This window comes from Camponotus vicinus, unplaced genomic scaffold (genome assembly GCF_025532165.1).
Source record: "Camponotus vicinus isolate PSW18456_S1 unplaced genomic scaffold, iyCamVici1.0 SCAF_6, whole genome shotgun sequence".
Lineage (NCBI taxonomy): Eukaryota > Metazoa > Arthropoda > Insecta > Hymenoptera > Formicidae > Camponotus > Camponotus vicinus.
The window spans coordinates 12,155,246-12,179,463 of NW_028141978.1; the positions used below are offsets into that span (position 1 = coordinate 12,155,246).

A 24,218-nucleotide genomic window follows, 5' to 3' on the forward strand; every position below is an offset into this window, starting at 1 on the left:
AGAAACTTGACGTATGTATTTCGTATCCTTCTGATATTGCGAGATACATTGATATATTATTTATTTTCCGACACATGTGAGGAAAGGTTTCCGCATAACAATATGTGAAATTTTCAAACGAGGTAGAATGTACGGTTTTAATTTGTCGATTAGTAAATACCGTATTAATTCATTTCTCTCATCGCACTTGGATTAAATTAACTAGTTATTTATTAATTTCCGAACTAACGACGTCCAAATATTTGATATACCACTGCCCAATCAGGGTTGCAGTTTTATTTCTTTGCATATTACGAGATAAATATTAAATAAATTATGAATATATAAATAATTTTAATATATATATATATATATATGAATTATTTTATTATATTCGATTATATTTTAAGACAATAGTGAAATTAGAAATTAGCTCGGATAGAAAGAATTAGTTTTGATTGAGAGAGATCTTGAGCAACTATTAGAAACGCGCGTGTACATTAGTTCTTTTTAATCAAAAGTATTCGTTTTTTACGGGATAATTAAGCCTTCAACATAGCTGAAACGTGTATATTAATTGAATTTTCTGAACACGTTTGTTGCATTTATCTCTCTCTCTCTCTCTCTGATCTAATTCATACATTGGGACGCTGTGCATGACGTAAAAGTCACACGACAAGTGCGAAAGCCGCATGATGCTATAACATATTTAACAAATAATGGCCTATGTGTACGATATGTACGATGTGTTGGCGATTGTTGTGGGGCTGTGAAGAAGCCTTGGAGACTAGCTTTGGATCGATGTTGGGCCGCCGTTACAAAACGAGGAACGATAAAAATACGGGGGACGATTTTTAAAGCACGACTTTACGGTCGATCACATGGCGGCGAATTAAATTATTCCGCTCCACATTTTTTTTCCAGTCGCAGGGGACACTCGTGCGTTCTCTCTCCCTTCTTTTTCCTCTTTTTGATGCAGTAAAGTTACCGTTACCGCGTGATGCAAACCCTTTAATACCTGATTGCTTTTCGTCCTGCGTGCGAGACGTATCTCTCGTTTTCTGGAAAACCTTTGACAAAATATATATTATTCAAAGCTATCTCACACACATAATCGTTCTTTTTTGAAATATGTCTCCGGTACAGAGCGCTAAATCATGACTGAATTATCACCGCGATAAATTGCTCTTTCTGTTTGTATAACAGCGATGCACAAATGATTAAATTGTCATGTAACGTACTAAAATTATCGCGAATTATCCATTTATTCCGCTTTCCGAAGCGGATATAACGCATACAATGAAATTTATACTTTATATAGATAAAATATATTACAGTGGTTAATTTCGTACATTCGGTGTTAAATATGCATATCGTTAAAAGATCGTTAAACAAATCGTTTAAAATAATATTCGCCAATAATATTCGCTCGGGTATTTTCTCGAAAAAAGGCTCGCGATGTGGCCGACAGACAAGGATCTTATAAATCATTTCGTTACATTGTCGATTATGAGCGATTCGTGCATAATGCATAACGCTTTCGTCGGGTCACGATCGTGCACCAGGAATACTTATAGAATATCCATAGTGTATCTCGGCATTTGTCGCTTGTTCGCACCATCGCGCCTAGAGCCAAGATAAAATGCAGCAGCTGGACGCATGCAATGTGTCGCAATGTGGTGTTATTTCCGAAAATATTCTGCTCGAGTTGCGAGTTGTGCGAAAAAAAAAGCGAAATAACCGTTCGAGATAGTGGTCGGTTCGTGCGCGTGGGAATTGAGTATAAGTCTGATAAGAGTAGTCAGGCAGGTATGTATGTGTGTGCGAAACTGTTCAAGAATATTCAGGAAAATTATGCGGAGAGGGTTGGCCGCGCTAACAGCCTCGCGCGTTTAATTAACGTTGAATTAAAATCGAGATTAACGAAATGTTGAAATTAAACGGTGAAGATTTTGCTTTCGTAGACTATAATAACTGTTGATTTTAATAACGAATACTCATTACGAGGGTACAAATTCTGACGTTCACACGTTGACACGTTAAAATATAGAAAATAATTAATATCGCGTCATCTAATTAACGTGTACGTAGGAGTGGCAGGAGAGGCAAGATTGGATAATTGTAAGAGCGCCGAGGAACGAGGTGAAATTACGACGTGGGGTCGAAGAGAGGGACGAAACGTTGAAATGGAAAATGAAAGACGGAAAGAGATGTATAACGGTGAAAACGATCAATCACTCGAGAGGACCAGAATGGTTGTGCCACACGGCTGCAAATAACACCTCGTGTGTATGCGTGTGCGCCGGTCAAAAGCATCGGCGGGACGTATTACGAGTTACCGCTCTCGGCTGTTTCTCGTCGCTGCACCGAACGTGAAATGTACTGTTTCTTTCTTTTCATTTTTCCTCCCTTTAACAGCTCTTTAAATTTTCTCATTAAGCTTAACGCACACGCGAGCGCTTTTTTCACCGCAGCAAAAGATCGTCATCTTAACTAGAATGATGGACTTGCTATAATATATTGCATTAGAAGTTATTTTAAAATAATTATAGAGTAAAATATAAATTATATAAAATATTATTATACGTATTTAAAAACATTATATAAAATTATTATATGTATATAAAAAGTTGATTTATATACAGGATTATCTGATGCTATATTATTATTGAAATGAATTTTTTTTTCAAGTGAAATATATATAAAAATGTATATATTTTACATAAAATTATTTATATATTTAGACAAAAAGATAAAATAATCTTTTTTTTATTTTATTTTATAAAACACATGTTGGATTAATAAGAGTCAAAGCATAAAAAAGGGGAGGCGTAAAAATCTATATTTAATATAGTTTAATTATATAAATGGAACGGTTTGGCCCCATTTCAGTCATCTTCAATAAATGTATGTCAAAATTCACATTAAATTAGGACATTAATGTTAAAATGAGATACAGTCTGAAATATCTCATAAAGTTATGCATAAGAAACGACATATGCAATTCTCGTAACTACGTAACTTTATAAAGTATTTGAAATTAAATATTTCATTTTGACATTAATGTCCTTAATTTTATGTAAATTTTAACGTATACACATTGATATTTACTGAAAACGACTCGAGATAAAAATGAAACATTCTATTTGTATAATAAAATTATTGGATATAGATTTTTGCACTCTAACTTGTGCGCTCTCTGCCAAATGTTTCTATATTCTATAAATAGAGCCATTTCTATATATATTTTAGTATTGATTAATCTACTCTATTTTATTTATTTTATACATTATATTTTAAACAAAATGTCTTCTTATAGACATATTAGATTAAAAATTCTTCTAAATAATTTATTTAATTCTCTTTTTCTCTTTCTGACATAAGATTATTTCTTCTAAATTTTTTTGCGTAATATATTATTTTATAATTTTTTCTTTAAAAATAAAAAATGCTAACTTAAATATAATCCTTTAGTTTAAAATGTCATTATTTTTATCTTAGATCATTTATACGTATTTACATGTACGTTTAAACATATAATATATTTAGGTATTTTGCGCACTACGATTCCTTTGAATTTGGTTTCCAAAGCGGTTTCTTCACTGCTCGTGTGCAACAACATGTAGGTACGTATGTTTAATATGTTCGTATTTCATATGACTTATCGCCGCAAAGATGGTATATGTTGAGTTTTAAAAAATACTGTAGTAAGATAATCAATGTATTTTATTGATTTAACGATATTATTGTTTTATTCAGTAAGAAAATAGAAAGAAAGTTATTTTTATGAAAAAGATCAGATTGAAAATGTTTTATTTTAATCCTAAGTAAACATACCTATATGTCTGAAATTCCCTAAAGTTATTAGGAAAATTAAAATACATTATTTTAATAAATCATCATCAATTTGCTCTATCACAAAGTAATAAGAAATCTTGGCACATATATATGCTTCCTTAAAAATTTATATTTTGTTTCGCGATATACGTTTAGAGATGTACGATTTTTTTATATAATAGATCACACAGAGAGATTATGTGAATTTGAATAATTTTTTGTTACTAAATAAATGATAATAAAAATTATTATAGAATAATTACATAAATATAGAGTGCTGAACAATATATAATGCGTTTACCTAGCATATTATCGCTATCGCATCGAGCATCTATTCCTTTGCAGTTGCTCTTCGAGCAGGGATTGCTTTTAACCTTTGTATACTTATGTCAACGTATGTTATGAGGAAAGATAATGGACTTCCCCGGGTAAAACGTTTTAACGTCGTGTTCTAATCTACGTCGCGCCAACCACTAGCTCATAATTCTGTCGTCAAACAATGTATGGAGATTTTCCAAACAGGCTGATTAAAACGGTACAACAGTCGTGTTGCCAAAACTCATATAATGCGCGTGTTTCGATAGCCAAGTACAAGGGACGAGGGGAAAGCGACAGTCGTTCATTTTGCTTCACGAGCTCGACGAATCGTTCATTAATGACATGACTATCGAAGCTCTGGGCCATATCACTTGTTTGCCAGAAAAGCTAGTCATTAAATATACATCTCCCGTTTTCGTTCGAACCGTTCGTCGGATGACGACGACACGTGTCCCGTTCAAATTTTGATAACCGCGATCAGACGAATCCTATCCGCTTCTCTCTTCCGCCTCTACCGAGCGTGACGCGTTCGATGATGAAATGACTAAAGCCGCAACACGGCGAAATTTATCGGGCTTCTAATAATTAAAACACGCGAGTCATTAGCTTTATGAGGTTTTAATTACAGTTTAATTTTTCGAGTATCTCCTGTATCGCGAAACAACGCTTGTCAAATCAATTTTTAATCGAGCTGCTTATCTCACGAAGATATCTTTATCTTGTCTTATAATGATGTTGGATTAAAAATAGAACAAGGAAAATTCTATTTAGAAAAATTAAACAACGTGAGATGGAAGACTGAAATAATTCCATTAAAAATAGTTCAAGAGTTAATCGAATAAATTCGAAGAGTTTGACGTGCGTAGGCAGCTGTTTGTTAATACTTACACATATATATATCGTCTTCTCTTTCAATCAGCAAGCGACGATAGGTATGTCGTCTTGATTTAGTTTGCTTTTAAAATTAAATTAACTCACCTCGTGGCTTCGAGAATCGCTTAGCTATGAAATATCATGTCTCGAGTTTGCCCGCTCAACTATCGGATCGTAAATCACGGTATATTTCTATACACGTGCGTCCGATAATCCATGAAATAAATATACGTCAGCGTATATTATCATATATTAACGTATTATTGATTTAAACTTTTTTCATTCGAATAAAGTTTTCGATAGGAAGAGAGAAAATTGACTCTGACCTAGTCCGAGGTATTTTCATTATCTTCGCTTCCTCCGCGCAACCCACGTGACAGTAAAGATGATTAACTAACTCAAGATTATGTATATCAATGCTAAGAGGGGAGGTGCATAATTCGCGTTTACGACGTTTATGCGAAATTTTTCGAATATCTTTGCGCTACGATGAAATTGGCGGGCAATAGATCAATAAAAGCGTTGTTAATGGCAGCAAAGGAGGGATCTAGGCAGCTCCAGCTGTGGTTTATTTCGGGTTTTAGGTCCGTGGAGAGATGCACAGTGTCTCGTCTTTAGAAGCACACGCACACTGGGCTTCGGCGCGTATAAACGCGAGAGAAATAGATTATTTAGTGGCCAGTAAAGAGTGCTTTTCTTGTCGTTCAATAAGGCTGCGCACGACAATCGTAAATAATGCAATTTTAGTGCGCGCCGTGGACACCAAAATGGGATACGTACGCACCTGTCGCAATTCACCTGTAATTAATTATACGACTGTATTTAATTCGATAATCGAGAGAGCGTTCGATCTGTTTATTTTTTTTTTTTTTTCGCGATGAAACTCGATAAATTGCACAGGCGCGGACATATTCGCAGACAATTTCGCCTGCATTCGCACAACTAAATTTCATACAGTCTCGTGTTTTCGTGTTTCTCGCATTGTTGCGCGACACGATGTACCGATGATAGTTCACTCGCGATTTTTGGACACACAGGGATTGGACGAGGCTTGAAACAGCACGCGCGCGTGAATGCAATCGCATTCGGAAAAAAGTGGAAATTGGTTGGCTCAACGCGACGAGCAACATCGGCGGGGAGGCTTTCGGTCACTTTGTTAAGTTTTTACAGCCTGTCCGTTCTGAAAGAACGGTCTGTTGACTCCATTTTTTTGTTCCCTCTACCGGATCTACACGATCTCTAATGGCTAAAGAAACGCTTGGTTTCGTTGTAATGTATTTTTAATCCTTCCGGGACGATAGTGACATTAAGGCACGAAGAGGCCATTTGAAAGGGTTAATGATAAATCCATCTGCGTTTATATCGAGCCGTGCAATTTATTACCACTTTTCCGCACCTCATGAATAATACGTTCTCGCTAAATTATGCATAAGTCACACTTTGCGTGTGTCGGATAAAGCGCGTCGCAATTTCTAAAATAAGTTTTATACATGCGACGGAATGGCGTGATACCGTTCGCGAAATTAAAGGTTAATTAATCCTGCTTAGAACGACGAAAATCTCGCGACGGATTCCGCAGGAATGATGGATGACACTTCACATTGAAATATCAACTATGTAACATTTCGGAACGCGTCGCTAACAAAAAGAGGAAGAGGAGAAGAATGAGAGAAGTCGGCGATCTCCATTATTACTCCAATATTTTTTATTCAGAGAATAATGGCGCGCACGGCCATTTTAATGGATCTCTCGATTTCTTCTTGTCTCGAGATTCCGATCAGAAGATGCGACTGTCGGAACGATCAATGATAACGCTTAAAGCTGAGCGATGACCGTAATATCCGTCCACAAATCGCGTTCAACGACTGTGTTTAGATGACTATCTCCATCTAACGCGGATAAGGGAGGAGAGAACCCGTTAGACACATCTAGCAAGGTCACGTTCGCGTGCCAGCCGTCGCCTCTGGATTTTCTTAGGTGATATACGTATCCCGCCGTGCTTGAGTAGTTTGGAATCCATCTTGAGCCGCGGAAACCCTAAGCTCCCTACTTCGAGTATTGAATCGTAACTTTTGAACTGTAGATACCAAGCCGCGGATCAAGCCAAAGATCCCACCCTCAATCACACGTTTCGTCGCTGCGAGGCAACAATGTAAGACAAATGATTAAAAAGTTGACAACAGTTGATATTATTAAGAAAAAAAGTGACAACTTTCTGCAATTGTTTCCATAAAAGTTGAAATTGGCTGCTATTTCAATCACTTGGAAGCTCCATCGGGAGTTTATCAAATTATGAAATTATCGAATTTTCGATCGGTCCGGTTCTTCGGCGTCCTTGAGAGAAAACTCGAGCATCATCGGGCATTAAAATGTTTATATGGGGCACTGCACCTGCTAATTTTGGCCCATCGCGTCGACACCCCGTGGCGAAAGAGATTCAATCTCTGCGGTTCGCGAAATAGGGGAGAGGGGGCGAGGCGCGGGAGGGAACGTGGCATTGAAGATAAGCAGAGAAAGGTCGCGACGGATTAAGCATATCCTGAGTTTACATGAATACGTGACTCGATTTAGCATATGACGCAGGGCAGCATAAAAACCAGAGAAATTTTTGAGGGATTTTCAAGATGTTACGAGCACGTGCGTAGACACCGACAACTCGACGGTTATTATTATTTATAATAATAAAAATAAAATATTATTATTAATAATATTATTAATAATATTTTGACCGGTTAAAATATTATTATTATTTATAATAATATTTTAACCGGTTAAAATATTATTATTAATAATAATAAAAATAAAATATTATTATTAATAATATTTTAACCGGTTAAAATATTATTATTATTTATAATAATATTTTAACCGAGAAAGAGAGCAAATGGTCCATTGCGAAAATGGCAGTTCCTTCACGGATCTCAAGCGGAACTTGGCGGTAGAGATTGTTCGCCGGGGAATGTCATCGACGAAACTTGTCATTCTCACGAACATAAATGCATCCAACCGGAAGACCATTAGGTTACATATTTCAGAAACGACTACTTGGAATAGTTCTTTCCTTTATATCGCCCGCGCTCTAGTAACTTTATGCGATAGATTTGTTCAAATATATGTACTTCTGCTATATAGGCTCTCTTCTATACGTTTCGTGTCTCATTACATTAATTTTGTCATTTCCTTTATTTTATTTTTTCGATTATACGCTAACTTGTCTATCCTTGGTTTAATAGACGCGATCTTATTTCGCTTAATGTATGCTTATATATGCAGGCGCAGCTTAATCTTTACATGGTTCATATGTTCATTATTAATCCAGTGATGCATTTGTGTATGTGTGCGAAGATGTTAATTATGTAGCATGAAATTAGAACGTAATCCTTTTATCCGATATGCACGATAGAGCTTGCTTTCGTTCGTAATTTCCGTAAAACGAGATCCGTGGAAGCCGAGGAACACAAGAAGAAACGGAGTAGCGAGAGAAGCTCGCTGTCGAATCTCGCGAAAATCCAAAGCGAATACATTTGGCACGAGCGTCACACAAGCGTAACGTGTAAAGGAATGCGATGGGACGAGCTGATTTACGATCCACGATGGGACAGAGATCGCGTGCATTTCCGTGGGAATATCCTCCCTCCCCTTTATCCTAAATCAGTTTAGATGGTCCGGCGCGTAGGCGCGACGCAATCTGACTGCGATTGATGTCCGCGGGGAAGAATTTCGAATTTATCGCTCTATACCTGCCGGACTCGCATTATACAGGGTGGCAGGGAAATTTTGACAGTCCCGAAGTGTGAAGGTAGATTGGCTCAAATTAAGAAGGAAGCTACTATACTATTTTGCGATATTTGCAATAATTAACGAAAAATTAATTAAAGAAGATCGACCAATACGCGTGGCTCGAAGCACACGACGGCGAAGGCGGTCTGACTGTAACATAATGGCGGCGCGCGGCGAAGCGGTGATTGGGGAGGGGAGGAGCCTTCGCCACGCGCTTACACACTCATCGCTCCTCCCCTCCCCAATCACCGCTTCGCCGTGTGCTTCTAGCCACGCGCATTGGCCGATCTTCTTTAATTAATTTTTCGTTAATTATTGCGAATATCGCAAAATAGTATAGTACCTTCCTTCTTAATTTGAGCCAATCTACCTTCTTACTTCGTGAAGGTCAAAAATTGCCTGACACCCTGTATAATTGGACGATTACTATATTTACGCTCCAACCATTGTCGCACGCGCGTTATTGCATCGCGCTCGCGCGCATACGCGTGTGCGTTTACACCGCATTACTGTTTGATGTATGCATGTGCTCATTGTGTTGCGGCCGCGTCGCCGAAATTACGCCAACCAGCGCGAATTCCGCGCTCGCGTGGTAAACAAATTATTTTATTACGGTCCAAATGTTGTTTCTGTCCTCGCGATGGGATCGAATACGTTAATACGTAATACGGACTTTCGTTATCTCGTTAAACGATAACGCGCCCGCTGTCGATTCCTCTCGTCTTGCCCCTTCGATGCGAATAATGCGCGGGGGCGTCGATTAAATCCGCCGCGAGCATTAGGAGCAAAAGGGCGCGCGTTTTCGCGAGACTCTGTCGGCGGTGGTGATTCATGCCGGGCGATTTATTAAGTCGTATTAGCTAGAGACGCCGAGCGTTGCTCGGTGACCCGAAAGAAAGTTCTTCCGCGGGGATAAAATAGGAACATAGGACTCCCTTTTGTCGGACCGTGGCTGCGCCCTCGTCTCGTCGGTTTATAATTATCGCCGCCGTCGCGCTTTGCTGCGGTTCCGCGAGCGGAAGGTATGTATATTGTGCGTATCGCACATGCGGACCGTTTGTCCCGCGTCTTGGAGATGAGCGCCAGGCTATCTCCTTTGGTCCGTTACGTTCGACTATTTCTGTACTATATTCCGCAGTAATGGCCACGCTTCAAATGCCCAACTATTGAAGCTAACACGTGAGTGTATCGTTAATAAATCAAATATTGTTTTGAAATGTTTATTTTTTCGCGACGTTGTTATATAGCTACGAGAAGGGATATTTATTTGAAATGCATTATTTGCAATTATTGATTGAAATAATAGAGGTATTACAAAAATTCTCATGGGAATTAATGCTTAAAATTTTCAGACTGTCATTGAGATATTTCAAATATTTCATTTCTCGGATTTCAAATATTATTTCTAATATTACGCAATAAGGAAAATAATTGCAAAATTGATGAAACATGCTCGTAAGAAAGAATACAAATAATTAATAGGATAGAATTAATACGAATTCGTGAAAAAACAGTATATTTAAATGTTACTATTTATATAATAAAATGAGAGGAAATTATTATCTTAGTCATAAACACTTGTGAATTTTTTAACGAGAAATACATATTTGAAATATTTATTTCTGACCATCAAATCATACAAATTTAATCAGCATAAAATTTATTTTTATTTAATTTAAAATTTTTAGTAAATTAGAATTTTAGTAGCATTTATATAAAAATCTATCTATTTTTTATTTAAAATACTATTTTGTACCCACTTCTGAACATCTCATCTTTACGCGACCTATTCCAGTCGTGTCGTTAAAAAGATTTCAACGTCTCGACGCGAGACGTTGGAATCAACAACGAGATGAAGGCATCGTCCTTCGCTGCCAAAAAGCCTTCTCTCGGAAGACGTTTTCGTTTTTCCTGATTTACCCCTCGCGTTTCTCGTAATTTTCTCTCGCTGGCATCGGAATCTGCACAGACATATCATAACTTCCAACATCTACTTATTTCGGTTAGCCTCGTTTATTTGTTTTGACGTGTTCGCTACAATGTTACGTGCACGATCGTAAAACCCATATCATTAACACCGCAACGTGTACATATATTTTATCACATAATTAACTCTTACGTAAAAGTCTCGAAAGACTCTGACAGAGGTGTATTGCGTGTGTTACAAAGATAAATTTTACCGCATATTCTTGTCTCTCGACTCTATATTCCTATCTCCACCTACTTATAAAGTTACGTACGAATTGATGGGATCTGGTCGACGATGTCGCAAGAAGCAACGGAAGATGCGGAGATACAATAGATCTTACCTCCCGCAACAAATCGCCACGAGCAACAATACGTCTCAGCAATTATTATTGCCGGGGTAGTGTATACGTATATATGTGTATGCACCACTATAATAGTAATAATTGCTATAAGACAAGGATTAATTGCCGCAATAGAAACAGAGAGCTCTGCGTTTGAAATTATTTAATAGCGCGAATTTTGAGATGTAACAGCTTCATCTCTGCTCGCGATACACGAGAACGTTCGGAGAAATCAATATTTGGACAAGAGAGACGAAAGAGCGCAAATATCGTGCGTATCATTTTTACAAAAATTGTCTCTCCATTATTTATAATAATTTTCAACTCCTCGTAGAATTCATCCCCGAGATAATCTCGGGGCTCGGGAAAAATCGAGAGAAAAGCCGATGCAATCGCATGCAACTTCCCGGACAAACGTGTATTTTCGTCGCGAGTCCCGGTTATGATTTTCATGAACCATAATTCCAACAATATTCCGCGCGAGTTTTTTTTTTTTTTTTTCACGGAGGCTGAAAATAGTTCGTCTACGAGCGCGTGGCCGTGACTGCGCTGGATTTATGGGAGCTGCCTGAGCTTCTCGCCGACGCGGAGTGCCAACTCGGGCATTGTTATCATTCGCTTTAACGACTTACGGGCAAACTTTTGCCTCTCGTTCCGACATCGCGGATGAATCGACTACGCGCTTGGATCGCGCGATGGATTCTCTTCTCTCTCCTCTCGTCGACATCGTTTATATCCCATCCAAGACAAGGGGAGAGAGCTTTCGATTTCCGCCTCGCGCCCGGTCATTCCGACGATATGATCGGCGTGCGTCGCGCTTCGAAGATTCCGCGAATATCCGCTGCTCGGATTCGGAAACTCGTATCCAGGTCCTCTGCAATTCGATCGATTTATCGATCGCACAATCGTATATTTCCCAGTTATGAACATTTTTCTTGTCATTTTTAGATGGAGAGAATCGCGCACTCTCGGCTTCGATAATGTTACATCAGTCTTCTTTCCAAGTGTGGAAGATTGGAAAAGATTAGAGAGTAATGGCGATTATATCGGCGTGTTTCCGACCGAGTAATCCATCAAGAAGGTAATATCTTGGTTGCCACCGCGAATAAAACGTCATGATTACGCCAATGATTCGAATGTAAGTTTGCAGTCGAATAAGCGTATCTTTAGTATACTCTCTCGTGACGTTATTAGCACACCGAGCTTAGTTGTATCGGGAAATGCATGGTCGATTCTCCCCTACAAAATTGATTCACCACGTTTTTTTATAGACTTGTCAACGTTACCGATTTAAAGTAAAAATAACTAATTAACTGAATATATATATATAATTTTTGCGTGTTAAGCAAATTACTGTCAGAGAGAACAAGCGCTTATTAATGAAGGTCTCTGTAATTCCTATTATACGACGGTACCGAACTTGGTTAACACGCAAAAAAATTATATATATATATTCAGTTAATCGGTTATTTTTACTTCAACTCGACGCGACGTTGACAAGTCTATAAAAAACATGGTAAATCAATTTTGTAGGAGAGAGCAGGTCACGCAGTTTCCCGATACTAAGTCCGTGTTAATGACGTTACATCACGTTCGCGTTGTTTCACAGCGTTCCTCGCACGCAATCGGGTTGCCATACTGCATTCGAACATTCCGGGCGCAATTTGATTTCCGGTTTTTCTACTTTTGTCTCTTTTTTTTTTCATTTCGCTTATCTGCGCACGTGAATTTCGACGCACGAGAGCCGATCAACCTTGCGCGAATAGTGAAAGTCGACTGCCGATGCGAGGTTTCGGTCCAGCGAGTCGTGCTCCGCGCTCTTTTTTTAGCTTTCCGAATTTTTATTTTCTCTCTTTTTCATGCGGTAACCTGCGTCGGCGAAAGGGGAAGGAGTCATAAAGCGGTAAAATTGTTCTCGTGCGATTCCGCCGGACTCTACGCTTGTAGAGAATTGCATTTTATATATTTACGAGTGCAACGACCGGTCGTTCTGTCCACAACGGTTGATAGGACAAGATTCATGACGTCTTCAGACAAATGACTTTTGTTTCCAAAAAATGTCATGATAAATTTTCAATGGATTTCGGGGCCATCGAAATGCATTTTCACTTCCATTAATCGCAATAATTAGATACTTGCAGATCTGCTTGATTTGGAATTTAATTATTTACACTCTGAATAGTTTTGTTCAGTGCATAATTATTAACGTTTCGAAGCTTACATGAAATTTGCGCATTGTCCAATTTAACAATGCGCCATGTCATCAGGTGGATGATTTCGTCAATACTTTGCATACGAAGCGACAACTGTATTTGCGATTTGATTAATTCAGTTATCGAAATTCGACTTGTATGCTTAAGCGTTGAATTATTAGAGACGCTGAACAAAGGAGCGAAGAGGTAGTTCAAAGCCAATTTTAATATTCCTTTGTAAAGACGTATTACAGAACATGTACCGTGAATCAGTGCGATATATCGTTACGAATTAATCATAATTGCCGTGTTTGCAAATATACGTGCATCGTACAAAATTTCATCACGCGATCCCGCAGACCGAATGAAGCAATGAGCAGCAAATGAAGCCTGTGCATACATCGACAGTCGAATGTAATGCGACGGAAATTGTTTATATTTCAACGAGAGATTTGCGCTCGATCGGATGATGCGCGACGTAAAATATCGAAATCACTCCCGGTGATTGATCAATCGCGACGGTAAAAGGGTTTCGATATCCCGGTTGACATGTGAATTATGATCGTTCGCCGTGTGTCGAAAACAGCGCGCAATCGACTGTAATATGTCGGTCAAGATACGGCGGAGAGTTAATAGGTCATCGTGCGCGATGGGAATGTCCAGCTGAATTTCTACGAGGCAATCATCTCTCGGGTTCCCATAGGATTGCGCGTAGCAATTACTTTCGTCTAATCGGAAGCCTCGCGGGCCTCCCACCTGCGTAATGTCATCTCGATGTCCTTACGTCACTCGCTCGCTCGTTCTCTCTCTCACTCTCTCCTCGTCACCTATCTTATTATTTATCTATTTTTATCGTTACCTTGAACAGCAGCTTGTACACTCTTTCCGTGCAAATTTCCTTTCTCTCCTTCCGTTTAACTTTCGACGCCGTTCGGAGGGAAACGACCTTGCACCAGAAAGCGACAGCGATATTATGCTTCGTAAAAGATTTTAAATTTTCTCTTGACGGAAGGATAAGATTTGACAAACGCAGCGACGAGAACTTGTAATTTGCTTGTATTTTGGTACACGTTACTCTGTACATGACAGAAATATTTTCTGTATAAAAAGTTGTCTTGAAATATTATTCATCATTATTCGATACATTTGTGGATGGTGTTATTAATCATAAAGTACGAGATAACGTTTCTTATTTTCCCGCTGGCTCGATCAGCATTATGTCACGAGTGCGAACGAAGGGGCCGATGAAATGCGGATAAATAAACGGGAAATCGTTATGGACGTTGGTTGCGGCAGCGACGAATATGCCCGACGCTATGAATATGTCCGTTCGCGTATATTGGCTGCACCGCCGTACCGCTGGATCAAAGGGTGTCATATGCGTTAAATAAATAGCGCGTACATATACGTATACCCTGCGGATGATAGATATAGCCGCATTGCTAATTCGTCAGCGACCGACGTGCGGGATATTTCCGTTAAAATACGCTCCTTCGTTAGAACACGAAATAGCTGTTGATCGACGAGGTGAAAATTTCGAAACGTGGTTTTACTTTATCGAATTATACAGGCTGTCCCTCTAAATTACTGAATAAATGTTCCTTAATAGTAGTAGGTTCTCTGGCTAATTTAGAGAGATTTTTTATATTTGCGAAAAAATGTCAATAATTGTCATATTTCGAGCTTGAAAAAAAAAGCTGAAGAGTGAAATTAAAAGATTAATAAGGTTACTTTTTTTTAGTTAATTTCAGAAGTGGAAATTATCAGAATTTCAATTTAAAACCGTAGTTGACGAAGATGTATAATGGAAAATTATGAAAAAATTGGAAATTTTCGCAAAAAAATAATAACTTCTCTCGACATTTTCGCCGAGGAAAAATCGATATCTATATGTGAAATCTCTCGTCGCTCGAAAAGGCAAGGCTCATTTTCCATTTCGACTTCTCGACCTCCGATAGACGAGGAATCAAACGCCAATTGGACAATGTAGCTGATTTATTTCACCGTCTTTATTAGAAAGAACAATGTGCGATGTCATTAGTCGGAGCTATAATAATCTAGGGAAATGACGGCGCGGCTGTTATCATCGGAAACTGGCAATCAGTCGGTCGATTTCTCGATTTCTCACAAAAAGCGAGAATTAAAAGATTAATAAAGTTACTTTTTTTAGTTAATTTCAGAAGTGGAAATTATCAGAATTTCAATTTAAAACCGTAGTTAACGAAGATGTATAATGGAAAATTATGAAAAAATTGGAAATTTTCGCAAAAAAATAATAACTTCTCTCGACATTTTCGCCGAGGAAAAATCGATATCTATATGTGAAATCTCTCGTCGCTCGAGAAGGCAAGGCTCATTTTTCATTTCGACTTCTCGACCTCCGATAGACGAGGAATCAAACGCCAATTGGACAATGTAGCTGATTTATTTCACCGTCTTTATTAGAAAGAACAATGTGCGATGTCATTAGTCGGAGCTATAATAATCTAGGGAAATGACGGCGCGGCTGTTATCATCGGAAACTGGCAATCAGTCGGTCGATCTCTCGATTTCTCACAAAAAGCGAGAATTAAAGTCTGGACCCTGGCCAAGACGCGTTTCGACGACCGCATCTCACTCCTCTTCTTAGTTTGCGTTTTCGATCCTCGCTGATTATGAGGAGAGAGAGACGCGCGATGATGCTGCCGCTGCTGTTGCGGATGCAGCTTGCCTCGGGAACGAGTTGCAGGGAGAGTGCAGGAAGGAGAAGTAGTGAATACCGCGGAACGGGGGGAGGAGAGATGTCTGGGCGTCCCCAGGGGCAACAGGTACTCACACAACGCCATTAGCTTTTCCGAGAGACAGACAGACCGACCGACCTATTCGGGGGTTGGTAGGGGGAGAGAGATACCCGGCCACGTGCTCGCGCTAAATATAAGTCTGTTCACCGTCTGCCTCTTTCCACTGCTCCTTGTTTCGTTGAATGCGGCCGCGGGACCGTCTGCTCCGCAGAAGAGCAACATACTCGAGATATATCTATATATATATTACTTATTTAAATCCAAAGTTTAGAATATAAATATTTCTTGTGCATTCATTTCGTTAAATTTGATCAAAGGTTCTCGTCTCTCGAAAAAAGCTGCCTTGTCCGCATTAAAATATTGAATTCGACTGTCGACTACTGTATGATGTTGTTTACGAATGACATTTGTCTTATGCAGCTTGAAGGCATTTCTTTTTCACAGCTCGAATCTCATTTTATTTCTACACGATAAAAGAAAGTTTCAACGACACAATACCGGCGGGGTATACGCAGTAGGCCTCGATATTGCATTACCGTGTTGTCCTAGTTCGCCGGTTGCGGTGAACCTCCCCTCCTCCCTTCCTTCCCTACGCGATTCTCACCTCGGTACGTGCATTTTTCATACTTTCGCAGTCGTATAACGCCACTTTTCTATTTTCTTCGCACTCGCCGTATAATCTGAAAATCTCCGCAGTGGCGTCACTATATCGGGTAGTGAATCGTCACGCGAAATCGTAAGGGCAGTCAAATCATATACAGGGTTTACCAAAAGTGTGGAAACCCCTTAATATTTCGAAAAATACGCATTTCAAAAAAAAATGTTTCATACAAAAGTTATAGGGTTTTATGTGGCGCATTACACAGCAACATTATTATGACCTCGAATAGCATTGTCAAGGTTATGTGAAGGTCACCTCCAACTTTTTAAATGGGACACCCTATATGCTTTTGCATATTCTTGTAGCTTATCTCGAGAGCTTTCCAAAACACTATAATTAAGTTAGTTTTCATTAAGTACTTTCCGAGTTATGAGGCTTGAAATCATTTCTTAATTTTACATAAACCATAAAATATCTTGTAAAATATTCATTTTTCGATTATCTTAATACTTTTATGTACAAAATAATGAGAGGAATCAATTGGTGTAAAGAAAACACACAGTTGTTTTTAAGAAAAAATATGTAATTTGCAATTAACAATTACATATTTTTTCTTAAAAACAACTGTGTGTTTTCTTTACACCAATTGATTCCTCTCATTATTTTGTACATAAAAGTATTAAGGTAAGATAATCGAAAAATGAATATTTTACTAAATATTTTATGGTTTATGTAAAATTAAGAAATGATTTCAAGCCTTATAACTCGGAAAGTACTTAATGAAAACTAACTTAATTATAGTGTTTTGGAAAGCTCTCGAGATAAGCTACAAGAATATGCAAAAGCATATAGGGTGTCCCATTTAAAAAGTTGGAGGTAACCTTCACATAACCTTGACAACGCTATTCGAGGTCATAATAATGTTGCTGTGTAATGCGCCACATAAAACCCTATAACTTTTGTATGAAACATTTTTTTTAAAAATGCGTATTTTTCGAAATATTAAGGGGTTTCCACACTTTTGGTAAACCCTGTATACGGAATTGTTCTATATACTTTGTTACTTTTTTGCGATCTTGTACCAAATATGTCAAGATCACTTTATAAAACTTGAAAGTACTTTTTTCGATCTATTTCAACATGTACAATTGAAAAATCGTCGACTCTCTCTCTCTCTCTGTCTGTCTTCAAGAAGAGTCAGAAGAAGGCGGAGTAGAAAGGGAGAAGAAGATGGCCGCGATGGGGCTTGTCGGCTTACGAATAACTCGAGGTTGGCACGGTCAGGTTGCGGCTCTCGACTCCATGTTCTCCTCGTTCAAACCGTCCTCTCTTTCTCTCTCTCTCTTTCTCGGTCCCTCCCGTCTGTCTGTCCCGCCGCATTTATCTCTCTTTATCAATCGCAAGGAAATCTCGCGGAGCAAAATCGCGCTTCGAAAGAGACGCGCGCGTGGAATCACGCGAGACACACGTGGAAAGGGTGCTATTGTCGCTGCAGCCCAAAATCGGATGATGGGATAGCCAGCTCAACGATGGTACGGTCAACGATCGCGAGACTCCGATAACTCGTCACGCGCTCGCTTTCGTATCGCCGTGAGACGTGTCGCATAATTCGACCGAAATACCGCGGACAGCTCCTTAATTAAGTTTTACCCTCTGCCAAAGGCACGGGTGCACGACACACTGTGTGCCAAGACTAATCCATTTTCCTTCGGATAGAGATCGGACTTTCAGGAAGCGAATACAGTGATAGGAAAATTTAGACCTTCCACCAGAAGTTATTTCTTCACGGATATATAACGCGTTGATCTGTACGTTTAAAGTTATTCTTGGAGTAACGTGCTTCATGTCCAACATCCGCCCAGAAAACGCGCATGCATCGAGTATTACGTAGAAGGTTGTTAACGCCTTACAAAAGCGGATTATCTCCAGGTAGTTGTTAACACGTTGTTACGACGTGCGCAACATTCATATCGCGTTAAACGTCTGCGTGTAAATTGTACAGTAGAAGAGAGAGAGAGAGAGAGAGAGAGAGCGCACTCGTCGTCCCGAGACTCGGGTTTTGCTCGAAATACCGGCGCAAACTTCTTAATTAACGTCCTTCACCTGTTGCCAAGCACACAATGCACTCCTTGAGATCACAAGACATAAATTACGCACTAGCAAAAAAGCTTTTGTTCGTCTTATTGTGGCGAAACTATTTTAAACGTTAAACGAAACAAATATAAATTATGCAAAACATTATTTGCAAAACTTTTCAATTTTTCGACCGCGTATGTTACAACTCCAAGTGAGGTAAATAATGTGAAAATAGAGAGCTAGAGGAAATTTCTAATAGAAAAGTATACGTCATATCAAGAATATGTGTGATGTAAAAATATTTAGGAAAACTTAGGAAATAATAAAAATGTCGGTATTTATTTGCGAAAAATTTTCGCGCATTTCTTTTTCTCCGTACGCTCTATAAGAGATACGGCGCGCTGCCAGCTTATCGCTAATGCGGACGAAGTGCAAAGGGTTAAATGATGTAAGTATGTACCGTCGCAGCGTCCGTGGAATTATATCGCAGCGCCGGTGTCTTCGCGAAGATGAAAAATGACGTCTGTGTGTTTCGCGCGGCGAGTGAGATACGACGAGGCCGGCTAAAGCGGGCTAAAAGGGGACTAAGCTTAAGCTAAGACGATTCGGTAGTGCATCCCTCGACTGCAATGCAGAGCATTGAATCTCCCGAGGCTCGTCGCGGTCGGACCGGGATAAAATATCGCATTGTATTACGGTGTCATTTTTTTTTTAAGGCTGCGTTCGCGGTCCACATTCTCGATTTAATGCCGCGCAGCCCCGATAAAGCTGTTTACCTTCGCGGTTCTATCTGTGGATAAGGAGAGAACTGTTTTAGGAATTAACGCAATTCTGCTGACATCGATGCGATTGGTTTTCAACGTTGACAAATGTAATTCGTATATAGACGCCGGGATAGATAAAACATTTAAGTGCAAAATTATGCACGAACTGACGATTTCGAGTCGCAATTGGCAGTAAAAGACACTGCTGTAAATATATAACTCATGCTTCCTCTGATCCTCGAAATGATTTATTATTTGTCTATTTGTCGAAAACTGAATATACTTCACATATACAGGGTGTCCCGAAACTAACGCTTGATATTTTAAAGGCAGATTCTCTGGCCAATTTAAAAACGATTTTTCCTCAGCGAAAATGTCGAGGGAGATCATTATTTTTTGCATATTCCCAATTTTTGTCATCATGTATCTTTCTAACTAAGCCTTAAATTAAAATTCTATTAAAGTAAACTCTACCTAAAATTATCTAAAGAATGTGACTTTATTAATATTTTATTCCCATAAGCCTTAGATTGCGAAAAATCCTTTATTTTCAATCGTTTATAACTCGAAAACTCGAAAACTATTAGTGCCGCGACATTTTCGCTGAGGAAAAATCGTTTTTAAATTGGCCAGAGAATCTGCCTTTAAAATATCAAGCGTTAGTTTCGGGACACCCTGTATATACGAAACGTGTCTTACGTGAAAAATGATTAACTTCATAAGACATAATTGTTGTACCGTGCACACGCGATAATTTATTAAGTTTGTGCGAAATGAACGACTCCAAATTTATCCAAGACTTTGTAGTCGGAGATATATAAATGATGTATGACTGCAGATATGGCCGCGATATCTCGGATTATTTTTGGATCCATTTATTTTGCAACTATGTATACGCCAGCTCGTCGCTGAATAATTTTTTTTCGACCAACATTCGCGTCCGAGTTTGTCGCGCGACTTTATTCATCGAGGTCGATCGAATAAATGTTGCACGTTTTATTAACTGAAATTTGTTTAACCAAACGCCATAGCCGAGAATAGACAAACTCGATATATCAAGACGTTGTCATTATATGTTCGATAATAATTAGGTCAATTTTAAAAATTTAAGTTTGCGTTTCTCAATAATCTCGAAATAATCTCTTAAAATTAGCATCTTGAAAAAATATCGGACTTTTTAAAGTCACTGGGAAATTATCATAAATTTGTTTTTTTACGTAATTTATACGACGATTCTCTTGAAAAAGGATCAGCTGATTAAGATAATTACGTGCACGATTGCGTCATGTTAGTATGTTATCTAGGTTTTCGATGCGGAATCACTCTTAGATACGGTAGGTCATGACGATCGTGTAGCATCTGGTATCATCAGAGAGTCGTCGTTATTTTTACGTGAGAACTTTGTTCTCCCTTGATCTCATCCGAATGAGAACGTGTCGCGCGAACGCCGAAGAAACGAACGGGTTTCATTTCAAAGGAAGCACGTGTCGGCGATGAGTCCCTGAGGAGCGTCGTAAAATTTGTCGATAATGAAACGTCGAAACGTTAAACACATACTCGTTCACGGAGCCCGACTTTCGGCTGCGAAACTCGGTTATTCTTTGATGTTACGATATTAACGGTCTCGTTAGTAGTAATAGGGGGCCGTGCACGGCCTCGTAAAAACGTGTCGCGTGATAAACGATTAAGTGGGCGAGAAACCAGACTGTACATGTGAGACGTTCTTTATCGGTTTTTTATTCGTGCTATCTCTAAATGAACTCGCAAACAGTCCTGTCGTTTAAATGTTCGCGTTGCCATTACAATGACATTTTACTTGTAGGCGGAGGGAAAGAGTTATTTCGAAAAATATTATGTCGTTGTCTCGATGATAAAATATCGCGACGCAAAATTTCGACTTTTTTATTTCGTCGTTGAGAGAATGAAGTAGCGACAAAAAAGATATACTGTGGCAATAACGTACAACTACGAGAAATCAGCGTTATATACAGAAAACAAACATTGTTGCCTTGGGATATTTTGTGTTTAGAAAAAATTAATTTACTAACAGCCAAAATGACTCTGTTTAACCTAATATTTCAGTTGAATTAAATTGTAATAATAAAAAATAATTTGTCACTCAACGATATGAGAAATGCATAATAGCAGAGTTGTACTACATGTTAATTTGTAAAATGCAAATTCCTATTATAAAACAATGTCTAAAACAATTAATATAAAAAGTAATTATAGCGCGCAATTTAATTCTCTGTTGTTTTTAAATAGATGTTAAATAATTTAACGTGAAATTTTTACATAAATTCTGAAGAAAGATTTTTTAATATAAACTTTTATAAAAGAATCTTTTATATATATAGTCAAAATTTAATTCTCTTATGTATGTACATACATAATACATAAATAATCTCGTATATACATACATAATACATAAATAATCTTGTATATACATACATAATACATAATTAATGATAATCATAAATTTCAATGTAATATTGAAATATTTTATATAAAACTATTAATTATTTGTTATTATAAATATTTTAAAAGTATTTCATAAAATAAAATTTAAAAATATATATACACATTATATTATTTAATGATAAAAAAATGGATTACTATCGCGAAGCAATTATTTTTATAAAACATGACAAATAATTAAATAAATTATAAAGTATTCACCCTTATGGTTGCTCCGATGCCACCGAGCCTCCTTTCCTTCTTGTCCATTTTGATAGCCTTTTTGTGGCACTCGCACAACACTCATAAAAACACAGTTAATTGCGATCGCACGGCACTTTGTGTTCGAACGCATTGCCGTACGCGAATCTTATATTTCCACAAGAAAACATATACGGAAAATAATACGGCATCTACACGGAGAAATTTTGCAATACAAATTATATGAAAAATATCATCTCATTTACAATATTTATTTTAAAATTTGAATATAATTAATAAATAGTATAAGCTCTGTTTGATTGATTGTTATCTTGTTTGAATAAATATATGAAAATTTTGTAGAAGTTAATATTTAATTAAAAAATGTTAATTTTCTCGCGACAAATTACGATCAGACAATTAAATTATATATATAAATTATTCGAAATATATATATAAATTATTAAACGTTCAATATATTATGTTTTTTTCTTATGTAAATCGATGCGATGATTTACTCCGCGCTTTTAATCTGAAAATGATGAACATATTATACTTAAATAAACGAAAAGCGATGAGAAATATACTCGATTTCAAACATATTTGCAGATGTAATATTATCATCAATAAATTTTGCAATTAAATGATTTATAATCCCCACTCTTTGTCGAAGCGATTATATTTTCAACGAATATGCGAAATGTAGATGCTTCAATAAATAATCATCATCACGATACTTTTACGAATCATTTATCGCGAAAATTTATCAATCGTGAGCTGATAATCATAGTACGTGTCTCTCGGCACTTCACGCCATTCTGTCTCGAAAGATAACATAATAATACATACACAGTCGTGGGGGTCAACCACTACACAGAAAATGTATTTTGGCAATACAATACATTTTATTGCTAACATTGTCATTGTGTTGCTTTTGTATTGTTAATAATGTTAGTATTCCTATTATTATTTTAGTGTCAATATTATTATTTTATTATCAATATTGCCAGTATTGCCAGTACTGCCGCAGAATAAAAGTATTCCTAGTACATATTTTTTTCCTTATATTGCTAGTATTATTTCAATACATATTTTTCTAAAATATGTATTTCCTAAAATTATATTCGTTGTACCGCAATATATTTCTAATGAAATGTAGAATGATTGCCATACAATACATGTACTGTGGTTGACCCTTCGTACACAGCGTTTCTATTTATATATACCATTTGTATATACCATTGTATGTACCATCTCTACTATCCTACCATATCTACCATCCTACTGTTTTCAAGTTTCATTTCGTGAATGACAAGATGACCGCGTGATATCAACAATAGCGCTCTATACATAGAAAACAAAGATCGAACACAATATAAGGATTCTTTCTCTTTCTCTTTCGTTAACAAAATATTTAATGTTATATTATAAAATAAATATGAAATATATTTCATTTTCCCTTAAATTCTTCAAATTGATCTTTAATAAACTGTTAATGTTAATGAATTATAATTTTTTTTGGTTATTCAAATCTCTCGGTACGACTGTTTGCGTATTACTTTGCGTTTTTAACTTGAAAATAACGAGCAAAATACTTACAATGAAATATTTAATGTACGTAAACAATAGCGCGCTATACATTACAGAAAACAAAGAACGAGTATATAATATAATTTTCTCTCATTAATGAAATGTTATACTACAAAATAAATGAAGAAATATTTCTTGAGTTTCAGATTAATTACTCGTAAACTTTTAATTTAATTATTATTCGTAAATATATATCACAATGAAATATAATAATTTATCATTTTTACCCTTATACTTTTCTTACTTTAAATATATTTATTTAAATATATATTAATTATTCTTTAACTCGAAGTCAAGTAAATTTTGTTTCGCGCATTTTGAATTTTTCACGTAAATATTTATCTATCATTTCCAGATTGTGAGCGCGAAGTAATATATGAATTGATTTACATGGATTGACGAAAAGCCATAAATAAGTATATATTGATAACTAATTTGAAACTTAAAGAAATATTCTTCAT

General features: G+C 37.3%; 1 protein-coding gene across 3 annotated transcripts in view; it reads left to right on the forward strand.

Moving 5' to 3' along the window:
• Window positions 1-24,218, forward strand: part of LOC145973300 (pseudouridylate synthase RPUSD2) — a 147,810-nt gene that overhangs the window by 12,954 nt on the left and 110,638 nt on the right. The gene's annotated exons all lie outside the window — the stretch shown is intronic.